The sequence below is a fragment of the Papaver somniferum genome, chromosome 11 (genome assembly GCF_003573695.1).
Source record: "Papaver somniferum cultivar HN1 chromosome 11, ASM357369v1, whole genome shotgun sequence".
Taxonomy (NCBI): Eukaryota; Viridiplantae; Streptophyta; class Magnoliopsida; order Ranunculales; family Papaveraceae; genus Papaver; species Papaver somniferum.
The window spans coordinates 120,471,261-120,484,057 of NC_039368.1; the positions used below are offsets into that span (position 1 = coordinate 120,471,261).

The 12,797-nt window shown below is 35.0% G+C and overlaps 2 long non-coding RNA genes and 1 pseudogene across 2 annotated transcripts; all 3 read left to right on the forward strand.

Moving 5' to 3' along the window:
• The first annotated feature begins 3,035 nt into the window (after positions 1 to 3,035).
• On the forward strand, positions 3,036 to 4,472 carry LOC113320973. The gene is made up of 5 exons (XR_003346381.1): positions 3,036 to 3,126; positions 3,238 to 3,462; positions 3,732 to 3,795; positions 4,009 to 4,092; positions 4,194 to 4,472. It is a non-coding gene; the product is annotated as an uncharacterized LOC113320973 (long non-coding RNA).
• A 4-nt stretch (positions 4,473 to 4,476) lies between these two features.
• On the forward strand, positions 4,477 to 6,455 carry LOC113320974. The gene is made up of 4 exons (XR_003346382.1): positions 4,477 to 4,937; positions 5,228 to 5,293; positions 5,461 to 5,608; positions 6,237 to 6,455. It is a non-coding gene; the product is annotated as an uncharacterized LOC113320974 (long non-coding RNA).
• Positions 6,456 to 8,064: 1,609 nt separating this feature from the next.
• On the forward strand, positions 8,065 to 12,318 carry LOC113321239 (annotated as a pseudogene).
• Positions 12,319 to 12,797: the final 479 nt, after the last annotated feature.

Sequence of the window (12,797 nt, forward strand, 5' to 3'; positions counted from 1 at the left end):
ACGATCAACTCCAGCAATCACCGGAAGTATACCAACATTACTGCCATCATGAACAGCATCCCTGATGAACCAACATCTCAACTGGCATAACTCTTCATCACGAGCTCCTATTTCTCCATGTTCTACTTCATTAGTCACCGGTCAATCTCCATCTTTAATCTAACCAGTATCAAACAGAAACCATGACTCTTTTCTCTCGAGTTTCATTATATGCCATCAGTATTGGCAGCACCACCCTGCCGTGTCACCACAAACTAACGACTCTTCATCTTCTCTGTTTTCTTACTCGAGATCTTTCCAAGACTCCATTGCTGACATTCATCCGTAAGGATCCTTTCTTATTAGGGTTCAAAAAATTTCAACTCATGCAAAATCAAGACCAACGCTTCACTTTAAAGTTCAAAAAGTTTCAATCCCAGTGCTCGCAATTCTCGTACACTATGTTGTGTAGGCTTTGTTTTCTGCTCACCAGCAACACCCAAAACAGGTATAAGGCTCACATGAATGAGCCAGAAGTTATCTTGTCCAAAATAAAATGGCAGCTGTTGCAGAGCCTCAATGAATGGCATGGATTCAGTGTCACCTGAACAGTCTTTCCGAGATAATCTCCCCTCCTTTCTTTCTCAAGCACCGACTGATATATCTGAAAGTGTCCCATCTTGGTTTAGTACTCGACGTACGTACACAAACCACTTAGTATTCATTCTTAAGCGGATGGAAGTAAAATCCACAGACACGGACAGGAGTATATCTTCTAGGAGCAAGAAGTACTTGCTCGTTTGTAATCGGATTCCAAATACGGAAAACCGATGGACCAAGTAGATCCAAGCTTGTTGCAGCCTTAAAGTTCTCAGCTGTACCATCAGTCCACTCCTTCCTTAAACGTGTGTGGAGGTGAAGTTTTGATAAAAATTGACCTTCTTGGCGTTGATCCAGTAGTTTGATTTCAACTGATGCCCTTAACTTCTCCAGGGCTAGCTAGCTCAATGAAAAAGGATACGTACTCCTCGCTAGCATGATCACAGCCGTCTGAAAAAAAAAAACGTATCTTCCAATCATAACCACCAACTGCGAATTTGCCACTAGACTTGTATTTACCAACTCCCATTCCTTTGCATGAGAATATCCGTTTATCTTAAACTCATGAGAACCTTGCACAGTCTCATAAAACAACTGCGATGAAGAAATCTCCGACTTTGAAACTCTCGGACTTTTTGCTTCGTTAGGGCCATGATGATCTTTAGATATTGAAACTGACAGAGAAAAATTGTTATTAAAAAAAATTCTTGTCTTAAGATTGTTGGATAATAACAATTAAAAATTAATCAAACAATTAAATAATATAAGAGGCACTTATCTGATTTTTTGTGTGTTCTCCTTAGTCAACTGTTAATGTCTTGAACATCCTGCTAAACATCATGGAAACAAGAAAACGGTAATGGTAGATTGAGACGCATGTTCAACATACTGTCCTTAAGACAAGAATGCCCGGCTACACTCTAAAAAGATGATGCTATAGCCCTACGGGTACATCTGCCTCCAAGATACAACAATCTTAACAAGCTTGAATAGCACATTCAAACTTGTCCTTCTAGAACTTGGCAGCGGAAAACTCACGAATCGTTAGCATTGTAAACCCTTGTATCAAAGATCGAAAAAACGAAGAAGAAGTACTATTAACCCTTGGGGATATAAGAGAGGTTTTTCTATATATATGTGCAATAAAAAAAAATTCTTCATATATATAAAACCCTAACCCGATAAAATTTGGAAGGTGTTTTTATTTTTGGAAAAACCTTTTTATTAGTAATTTTATATTCATATAAAACTGTATTTTTTCCAACAATCGGTTCATATGTTATGATATGTATCCCGATTCTGTTGTAAACGGACTATATATCAATTTATGTGTACCAATTTCGGATGTTCTTCAACCCAGAATCGGTTTACGATTATATGAACATCCATCGATCGTGGGTTGATTTTTTTCAAAAATTTTTTATCATGTTTTGGCGATGAATCAAACACCAGTTGGTTTCTATATTAAAAAGATTTATCATTTATTAATCAATCAAATTAACACTAGTTAAACAAGGATAAATAATATTAAAAAACATAATTGGTTAAGAGGTGTTCCATTTTATTTCAAAATATCTTATTTTTGTCACGTAGTGATAAGACCAAATTAATTGTTATAGGTCATTTGTGTTAATTGGTTCTTTTGTGTCTGAAAGTTTTCAATAAAATTATCCAAAATATCGGTTCCTTAATTTCTCAAAGAAAGAACAAAGAAGACAAAAAAAAAAAAGAAGAAAACAATGGCTAATTCACAAAGGGTAATACTTTATGCTCTCTTTGCTATGTTATCAGTTCTTTTTCTCTGTATCACGTTTCATAATTTTCATTCAAATATTTAATGTTTTAGTTCGCAAATAAAGAGGAAAGAAAGAACTGGTACAAAAGGTTGCATAAGACTAAAAAGAGCAACAAAAACAACAAGAAAATGGTAGGGTTACCGCCTGCTTAACCTTTTGTTTTTTGTTCTTGGACTCATTGTTTTACTTTAATCAACTAAAGTCTCATTTTTTTCTTTTCCTACTGTTTGTGGGCACAACAATAGTTGGAAACATTTGGAGATTGAGAAAGGGTTAATACAAAGATTATAATATTCCAAACAAGAGAAGAAAGAGAAGATTTGATTTGATTGTTGTTTTTTTTGGGAAGAACAATAATATTAGTGTCTTTTTTTTCTCTGACTAACTAGGTTGTTTTAATAATATTTGTCGGTATTACAGAAGGAATTATTAAAGGAACTGTTCTACTACAGTGATGAGGATGGCAAAGGAGTTACTTTACATGGCAAAACAAACCAAACCCTAATTTCTATCTTTCTATCTATACAAATATATCTCTCTCTCTTTAACACTCTCTGTATCTCTCTTACTTATCTTGTTTTTGTTGTTTTTCTTCTTAGACAGGTCAAAAGGCAAAAACAGACCGGACCGAAGACAAAAGTTCAAATCTAGCTGGGCGAACGGACAGGATGACATCATATTCCTTGATTTTTTAGATCCACATTTCGAATTTTGAGTGTATAGCACAATATATTCTATTTTTTTATATCTCGTAAGAATCAACACATACTTGTTGTCGAGAGAGATTTGATTTCTACTGTAAAAAACACTATGGGTTCTTCAGATCATCATTCAATAAGAAAAGTGTTTAATTTATTTCCAGGAGTTTCATTTATTGGTGAGATGATTGTCTTCCGTTAAAGATTAAGGTTTCTTATGGATCGTGGTTTGAGGTTATAATCAGATATTTCCACTGGTTTGTCAAAATTAGCTTTTCTTATGGATCTGTTCATGAAAAGTAGAACTGAAGATCAACAAACGCGTTTACCATCTTTCAAAAGAACAAAGAAGACGAAGGAAGAAAAAAACAATGGCTAAGTCACAAAGGGTAAATAGTTTCTCCTCTCTTTTCTGTTATCAGTTCTTCTTTTTCTCTGTGTCTCGATCATGACTTTCATTCAAATATTTAATGTTGTAGTTTGCAAGTAAAGAGGACAGAAAGAACTGGTATAAAAGTCTGCGGAAGAGTAAAATGAACAAAAAACAAAAAAAAAAAATGATACAATGCTTAATTTTTTCTTCTCTTGGACAAATATTCATTGTTTTACTTTAATCATCTCAAGTCTCACTTTTTTCTTTTCCCACTGTTTGTTTCAGCATAGTGGGCACAATAATAATTTGAAACATTCGGAGATCGAGAAAGGGTTAACACGATACATCGGTTAGTTTCGTAGCAGGCATTTTATCAACAATTTATAGTCCTCTAAAATTAAAGAATTAATAGATGTATCTGGACTGGATAGGCTAGAATATTCCAAACAAGAGAAGGAAGAGAAGGTTTGATTTAATTGTTCTTTTTCGGGAAGAACAAGAATATTGTTGTCGTTTTTCTTCTCTGACTAACTAGGTTGTTTTAATAATGTTTGTATTACAGAAGGAATTATTAAAGGAATTGTTCTACAACAGTGATGAGGATGACAAAAGAGTTTACGTGGAAAAACAAGCCAAACCACAACATGTAATTCCTCTCTCCCTATCTATCTATAGAAATATGTCTCTCACTCTCTTTAACTCTCTCTGTATCTCTCTAACTTATCAGTTGTTTTTTTTTCTTGATAGGTTAAAAGGCAGAAACAGACCGGACCAAAGACAAAAGTTCGAATTTAGCCGAGGCGAACGGACATGATGACATCATATTCCTTGATTTTTTAGATCCACATTTCGAATCTTGATGCTTCAGGGTATAGCACAGTATTTTCTATTTTTTGATATCTTACAAGACTGAACACAGACTTGTTGTTGTGAGAGATTTGATTTCCACTGTAAAAAACTAAGGGTTCTTCATTAATAAGAGAGGTTCATTTATTGGTTATCTCAACACTGTAAAAAACTAGTATCTGGTACATCATTAAATAAGAAAAGGAGTTTCATTTATATATTCAGAGATTTTCGGATTTTAGAAATCTTTATTTTTTATTTTTTTGTCCGAGATGAAACATTAGGGTTTCTTATGGGAGATCTGTTAGATTATTATCGGTGGTTTATAAGATGGAGATTGATAATTTCTCCTGGTTTTTTTGTTTGGTATTGTTGATTTTGGTTTCTCTGGTAAACTCACTGCTAAATATAAAATTGGGTTTTGAAATGTTTCTAAAATATGAAGCTTGAGGTTGAAGAAGATCAAAATCGCTGCTGTGGGAGAAGGTGTGGATGCCGGTGAAAATGTAGACTAAACTCAACATTGTCGATTCCACAACGGAAAGGGAAGATTAATTACGAGATTTATCAGATACAAATTGGGCTGAAGCTGCTGATAGTTATCATGAAGCATAGAAGCTTAAAATTCATGGAACAAATCTCCAAGTAAGTGATCCATTTTTCTTTCTCCCTCTTTCTTTGATATAATGACGACCGAGTAGGTGTTAAATTTTTGGGTTGGATTCGGAAATAGAAATGGGCCCAATTTGATTACAAGTTTAAAAAAGAAAATTCAAAAGGTAATTTTATGCAAGATTACTGCAACTTAATTTTTTTATGAAATTAAGTGATAACAACTTCATTCATGTGATGTTTCTGACAATACTTTTTTCTGCTACCACTTCCCATCTTCATCATTATGTATTTGTGTTAACCTCTAATCTCCCTCTGCGTAGATTCTGTAGAAATCATAACCCGAAGTTCGAAGGTCAAAGAATCCCTTGCCCACTTGACCCATCTCAGTAAGAACTCTACTGTCTCTCATCTCAGTATAACAAGTGTTTGATAAATTGTCTCAATGAAAATTTTGACTTCATATATTCAATGTTTTTGAAAATCTGTTCTTGATGCAAAGCCCACTACTGATTCTTACTTTGTTGTTGATTGTCTCATCTTGTTGTGTGAACAGTTAAATAAAAGAGATAAAAAACTAACGAGTTATTACGATTTTCCTGGGCTACTGATCTATCTCTCTGTCTTTCATTCTTCAAAGAAGTTTCTATTACAGAAGACAAAAGGTCATTGAATAAACAATGGAGCCTTACTCGCAACAACAGGTAACCATTAAAAACTATCAACTTTCTACGTTTTTTTTTCTGTGTAAGTTTATTTGTTTATTGAACTGTTCTCTTCTTTGATTGGATGAATGCTAGGTTGAAAGAAAAAATAGGAAAAAGAAACAACAAAAGAGAAAAACAACTTTAAGAAAAACAAGAACAAGGTAGTAATTGTATTTCTGTGATCTCTATCGTTGAGAAAGAAAAACTTTACACCACCTTTTTCTCTGATCTCCGTCTTTCTTCTTCTTTTTTATATTTAATCAGGGTGGGCACAATAACTCCTACAACCCCAAAGAGTTATAGAAAGGACTTATTATACCGAAAAGGAACACGTTAAACTTTTTTATTCTTTATTTAATGAAAACATAAAATTTCTGCTTCCTAGTACTTTTTCTTTGACTATTTAGGGTTTATAACTACTCAACGAAGTCTTCTAAGATAGTAGGATAATAAAAAGGTATTTGTACCACCTACCAAACCTCCCTAAGTAAATTCCTCTCTCTCGTCACGATAATTCTTATGCTTCTGTTTTTTTTTTTGTTTTCTTCATATGTCAAAACTTATGCCTTTTGTTTATTAAAAAAAAAAAAAAACTTATGCCTTCATTTTTTGTTTTTCTTCGTAGATCAAAAAGCAGGAATGGTCCAGCCTACCGAAGACCAAAGTTGAAATTAGTTGAAGGAGTGGCGTGGCATCATATGTACCGTCGATCTAAATCTGGAGTTTATGCTCAAACTGTGTAGCATAATAGTTCCTTAGTATTACACAAACTCTATGGTGTTGAGGGAGAGATTTGGGTATTCCTTTCTTTTTCTCCACTATAGAAAAACTATTTGGTCTACATGCAGATCATCATTAAATAAGAGAATATGTTCATTTATGAGAAGGAGTTTCATTTACTGGTTTATCCAGATAATAATTCAGAGATTTAGAAATCTTTTTTTTTTTTTTTTTTTTGAGATGATTGTCTTCCGTTCCGCAAAGATTAGGGTTTCTTATGGGCAAAAACTAGGGTTTCTCATGGGGAGATCAGTTCGGGTTTTTTATGGTCTTATGAGGAGATCTATTAGATTATTGTTGGTCGTTTGCGAAATTGTAAGATGAAAATCAATCATTTCTCTTCTGGGTTTTTTGTTTGGTATTGTTGATTTTGGTTTCTCTGGTATACTAGGTAAATTCACTGCTGAATATAAAATCGGGTTTTGAAATGTTTCTCAAATCTGAATTCAATGATTTATGTTGCTTTCTGATCCTTATCAATCTTGGTTAATTTGGTAGGAATTCTTCTTAGGATTTTGAGGTTATAATCAGAGATTTCCACTGTTTTTTTTTTTGAATCGGGACTAACACTCGGTCTTGACGAAGATTCTCCCGATCTCTCAACTATTTCTTGTGTTGGGTTTGGGAATTTTTTTTATCTATTTGCTTTCTCCCTCTTTACGATTATATTTAAGAATGGGAGATCGGTGGACTTGGTGCTATGATTGTTGCTGCTTAAAGTAACATGTTAGAAGATTTTAGTGCGGATTTATGGATGGGAAGTGAGTAATTTTGTGTTTCAAACTATCATTTGGCTTTTGTTCCATCGACAATTATAAGTTTTTCGAATTGCAGATTGATCAAAGACGATGAAATAATTTCAATTGAAAAACGAGGGAAGAATTTACCGTTGATGAAGGAGAGGAAGTTAAGAAGAATATGATGTGTAGATTTTTGAATTAGAATTAAGTTTTGATTTTAGATTTTAGGATTTTATTTTAGATGGAGGATAAATTAGACATTTGCTATTACATCAAGACCCCATAACCAAGTTTTTAGTTACTAGAAATCCATGTGAAACCCAACTATTGGAATGTAAAGCCGCTGTATTATGATTATACTAAATAGAGCAAGTGATTGAAATTTTTCACAAAATCCAAATAATAAATAAAATGAAAAAAAAAAGTTAAGCACCAACATGTGAAGAAAAATGAGATTATATAGATTATTTGTTTATATTTAATTTTTCATTACTGTTAGAAAAAATTAATGAATTCTCGATCGTAATAGTTTTGTTTTCACTTACGCGTTGAAGAAATGAATTGCCAACCATAAAGACTGAAAATTTTTGAAATGATAAAGACTCGGTCATAATAGGATTTTCAGCTAGGTTACTCTTGAATCTTAACCTTAGGTGATTATAAAAGTAGAAAAACAACTCAAATTTTGTATGATTTTCAAACACTAACTATAAATTTAATTGAACCACTAACGTCTAATTAGTTAGTTAATACACTTTTTGATCGAGTACACTTCGGTTATTGTTAAAAATAATAGGATAAAAGGTTATTTCACTTATTGTTAAATCAAAGGTTATTAAAATTACTTCTTTATGACCTTATTTTGTCGGCAATGTTCTCAATGTTCAAAGTGCTGGGCTTGGACTGAGCCACAAAGGGTTAGGGAAGGGCAATTGTAACTACTAGTACTAGCTGCTTCTTCCACTCCTTCGATATGAGATGTCTCATACAATTTTGCTCCTGCTCATCTTCCACTGCATCTGTTACTAATACTACTTCTTTAATTACCTTCAATAACATTATTCGAGCATCTCTCGAAAAAGGGTCTCCTCGAAAAGCTCTATTGGATTATCAGACTATTTTCAGCTCGACTTCTGTGTTGCCTGATTTTCAAACCATTTCTCATGCACTTGAAGCTTGAAAATTTTTATCAGATGACAGAACTGTAGTACAGTTCCATGCCAGAATGTTAAAATCTGGTTTTGATTCATACCCATCTCTTTTAACTTCTTTGATATCCATATACGTTTCTCATAAACAACTCGTTGATTATGCTTGTTGTCTGCTTGATGAAATTCCCAAGTGGGGTTTCAGTCTTTTTCTGTGAATTTGGTCATTGCAGGCTATTTAAAGGCTGGGAAGTTCGATAGTGCAAACCGACTGTTTCGCCAATCACCTTATAGGGATGTTGTTTCATGGAACTCTATGATAACCGGCTGCGTTAGACATGGCAGTCTAAAAGAGGCAGTAACTTTATTTCGTCGAATGCTCAGTTCTGGTATTGAACCAGATGGGTTTACCTTTGCATCAGTTCTTACAGCTTGCGGTCGACTTGGAGCTATTAGTAATGGAAAATGGGTTCATTCTTTGATGACAGAAAGACAGATTGAGCTAAATTATATACTGAATTCAGAATTAATTGATATGTATTCAAGATGTGGAAGAATTGAAACTGCTAAGGAAGTATTTGAAAGCGTGAAACGAGAACATATATCTGTTTGGAATTCGATGATTACAGGATTAGCAATGAATGGACTTGCTTGGGAAGTAATCGAAATCTTTACTCGTTTAAAGAGAGAAGATATTAAAGCAGATTCAATCACCTTTGTTGGAATCCTATCTGCTTGTAGCCACTGCGGACTAGTCGAACAAGGTCGCCAGTTTTTCAATTCAATGAGAAGGAATTACTCGATTGAGCCTGAGATTGAACATTATGGAGCAATGGTTGATCTTTTGGGCAGAGCAGGTCTCTTGGAAGAAGCTCGTGAGATGATACAGACAATGCCAATGAAGCCAGATGTAGTTGTGTGGAGATCACTGTTGAGTGCTTCTCGAATTCATGGAAAGCCTGAGATTGGTGAACTAGCAGCTGGAAAAATGTCGTCTGATCTGCGAAGTGGAGATTATGTGTTGTTATCAAACATTTACTCTTCGGCAAAAAGATGGGATAATGCTGAGAGAATGAGAGAAGGGATGAGAAAAAATGGATTTCGAAAGAATCAAGGATTGAGGTGGATTGAAGTTAAAGGTGTTATTCATCAATTCAAAGCAGGTGACCGGTCGGTTCCTGAGTCCGATATGATATATAAGGTTTTGGAAAGAGTGAATGCAAGGATCAAAGTTGATGGTTATGTTCCTGCAATTGAGTTAGTATTAATGGATGTCTCAGAGGAGGAAAAGGAGGGAAATTTGAATTGTCACAGTGAAAAACTTGCAACTGCTTATGGGGTTTTAAAAACAAGTCCGGGAACTGAAATTAGGATCTCAAAAAACCTTAGGACTTGCTGTGACTGTCATTGTTGGTTGAAAATGGTTTCAAGAGTATTAAACCGGGTGATTGTCATGAGGGATCGCATTCGTTTTCATCGATTCGAGAGTGGTTCATGTTCTTGTGGGGATTACTGGTAAGTGGCAAGTGCATGACTTGATAATAATTGTCCCAGCTGGGAACCTGCTTATATTCGTAACCCCATAACTAGAGAATCTGTTGTTCTTCCAAAATTTAATAGATCAATATCAAGGGCTTACCTTGATGATTTTCTGTTTAAGCGGATTTGGTTATGTTTCTTCTACTAATGAATACAAGGTTCTTAGAATGTACAAGTTGGCATTAGAAGAACTTCCAGTTGTACAAGTTAAAATTTACACTCTTGGAAGTGGCAAGGGATGGAGACACATGGGGAGACATGGAAACCGTTTAGAATACTTTTATGCACATATGGTGTTTTTGCCAATGGATGCAATTATTGGATGCTCTAGACAGGGATAATCACAGCATTTAACTTAGCTGATGAAATTTTTGATGAATCGTCTGCTTGTTCGCTTCCTGGGATGCCTGGTTGGGATCCTAGACTTGGGTTATTGGGGAATTATATGATTGCTACCGACCAAGACAAGACCAAAACTGTTAGCATATGGTTATGAAAAAAGAAGGAAGATGAGGCATGGAGTTGGAGTGAGGAGTTCAGTTTAAGTGATTTGGATCCAGGCAGTAATCTAGTTTCCTGGCGAAGTTCTATGTTACTCGGATACCAAGGTCACGCGTTATGATCCAAAACCTCCTTACAAAATGCTGCTTGTGGATTTTGGTAAAGATATCCGTCAAGCAAAACCTCATGTGAACACCTTGGTTTCACTGAAAGCATTAGGAGAAGATACATAATGCAGTGATCAGCGGATGCAGCGGCAGTAGGAAGAAAGAGATCTGCACGTACCTATATAATCTGGTATGTTTTCATTGTGATTTTCAGATCATTTATATATATATATGTAATGTTACCTATTCTAATCTAAAAATGGTACTTAATGAGCTGTCCCTAGTATCCAAATCAATGTTAGTGTGTGTTACTACTTACTACATTATGAATATCAGCTTTCTTTGTAAATTTCCAAATTGGTACTGAGCTACCTTGTTTTTCTTTTTGTTCTTTCTTTATCAGTGTCCTAGATTAAATTTCAGTGTGATACGTATTTTAGTAAGCTAGTTTTGTTCAAAGAAGAAGCTTAACAATAGACTTGGTTTTGAGAGCCACTAGGTGTAGATTTTGGGAATCCAAATATGATGTTCGGTCGATTTTTCTTTTCAAATTATAGCGATAAAGTCACTTTTAGACACCAAATTTCACCATAAAATGATTTTAGTGTTGTTAAAGTTGGGTAATATGAATTCTATTCTGGTTCAAAAATTCTGAATATGGTGTTTGGCTGCATATATAGATAATCATATGTCCACAAAATCTAGTGTATGACCGAAATGCAGTTGCTGGCCTCTATAAATCCAATTCCTTAGAAGAAAGAAATGAGTTTTGTGTAGTTCTCCATGTTTTTCCAATAACTGATACTTAGCTTCTCAGGGGAGGAAGGAAGGAAATAGAATTAGTCAATTAGGTGAAAGAAACGGACAAGCCGAATGATTTCATGATGTTAATGTCGTTTTTAGCATTTTCCCTACTACTGGTACTGCTTTCTTCTTCTATTTGTTTACTTTCTTGCTCATAATGGAACTCCTTGCTGAAACACTTGACAGGTAGTCCACTCTATATGTAGAACTCCTTGTCGCTTAGGCCTGCTAACTGTTTAATCTCATTATGACTATAACTGCATATAATGTAAAATAGCCAGGTGTTTATGTAGTTACAGGTAATGTCAACCACCTTTCCGTGTTCGTGATATGAGGCGGAGAGTGATTACTAGTCATTTAGCTGGAAGCAAGGGTTTAGTTTTGCTTAGATATTAAACCATGTGGCTTTATGAAGAGCAGTACAGTTCTGTGTACAAAACTCATGAGGGTTGTATCATACTCTATTGTTGTGACCTGAAGACTTCATGTGTGGAGATTCTTATGAGTGTAGTTACACTAATTTATCGACCATAAGAACTTCAAACTTCCTCACAACTAATAGACGAATAACCACTGAGCAAATGTTTCATGTGCAACATCCGTCAAAGCCACCGTCACATTTAGCAATTCTTGCCCAGCATGAAGTAGTCAGTACTGGTTTATGACAAGAATTTTGTGAAATATATATTGTCAGTTCTGATCCATGTAACATGGGTATGAATCATTCTTCCATGTAACAGGCCTTAAAAGAAAATGGAAAGATTCTCCCTCAATTCCAGGCAGAGGCATATTCACCTCATATCCAGCAAATGGCTAGCGGGCAAAGCATTTTGGCCTTTTGTCCATGGGAATTAAGAAGCTCCCGATTCTTTAGCTGGATAGGAGGATCTACTGGTGCCCGTCATCAATATGTTTGTTTGAAGTCTTTTTTATAACATCATTTGTGGGTTTCTGCATGAGGGTGTTGGAACTGCCAGATTGGAAAATGCCAACAAGAGGATCCATTTCAGAGTTAAAAGATATTGTAAAATTGACACACTTCAGGTATTCTTGTTGAGAATTCGAGTACATTCACTTTTTCTTTTCTTATCTATATTCAAAAATAAAGTGATCTGTTCTCAGATTCTTAATTCTAATTTAACATGCACAAGGAGATGTAGACTTGTAGTCCATATTAACATGTCTTAGGAGCATAATTTGATATTGCATATATGTCATGTATTCACTAGACTGTCATCCTGGAGCAGATGGAGCACCAGTTGTCCTTACTGGTCCATTGAATTGGATGCCCATACGCCACAGCTTAACAGGTACCCGACCCATGTTGTCAACCGTGATTCTTTAGGGTTAGCAATTTTGCCGAGTAGGAAACCATAACCGCCCTAAACTCCTGCAGTATCTTGTATCCCAAGTAATATTCTTCCGCCACTTGTATATGTAAACTTCTCTCACAGAAAACAATCAAATCCTCAAAACCCATCCCTGATCTTCTTCCGTCATAAAACCCAACCCTAATCTTCTTCGTTTTCAAAACCCTAATCATCTTCAGAATGTCTTCCGCTGCTGC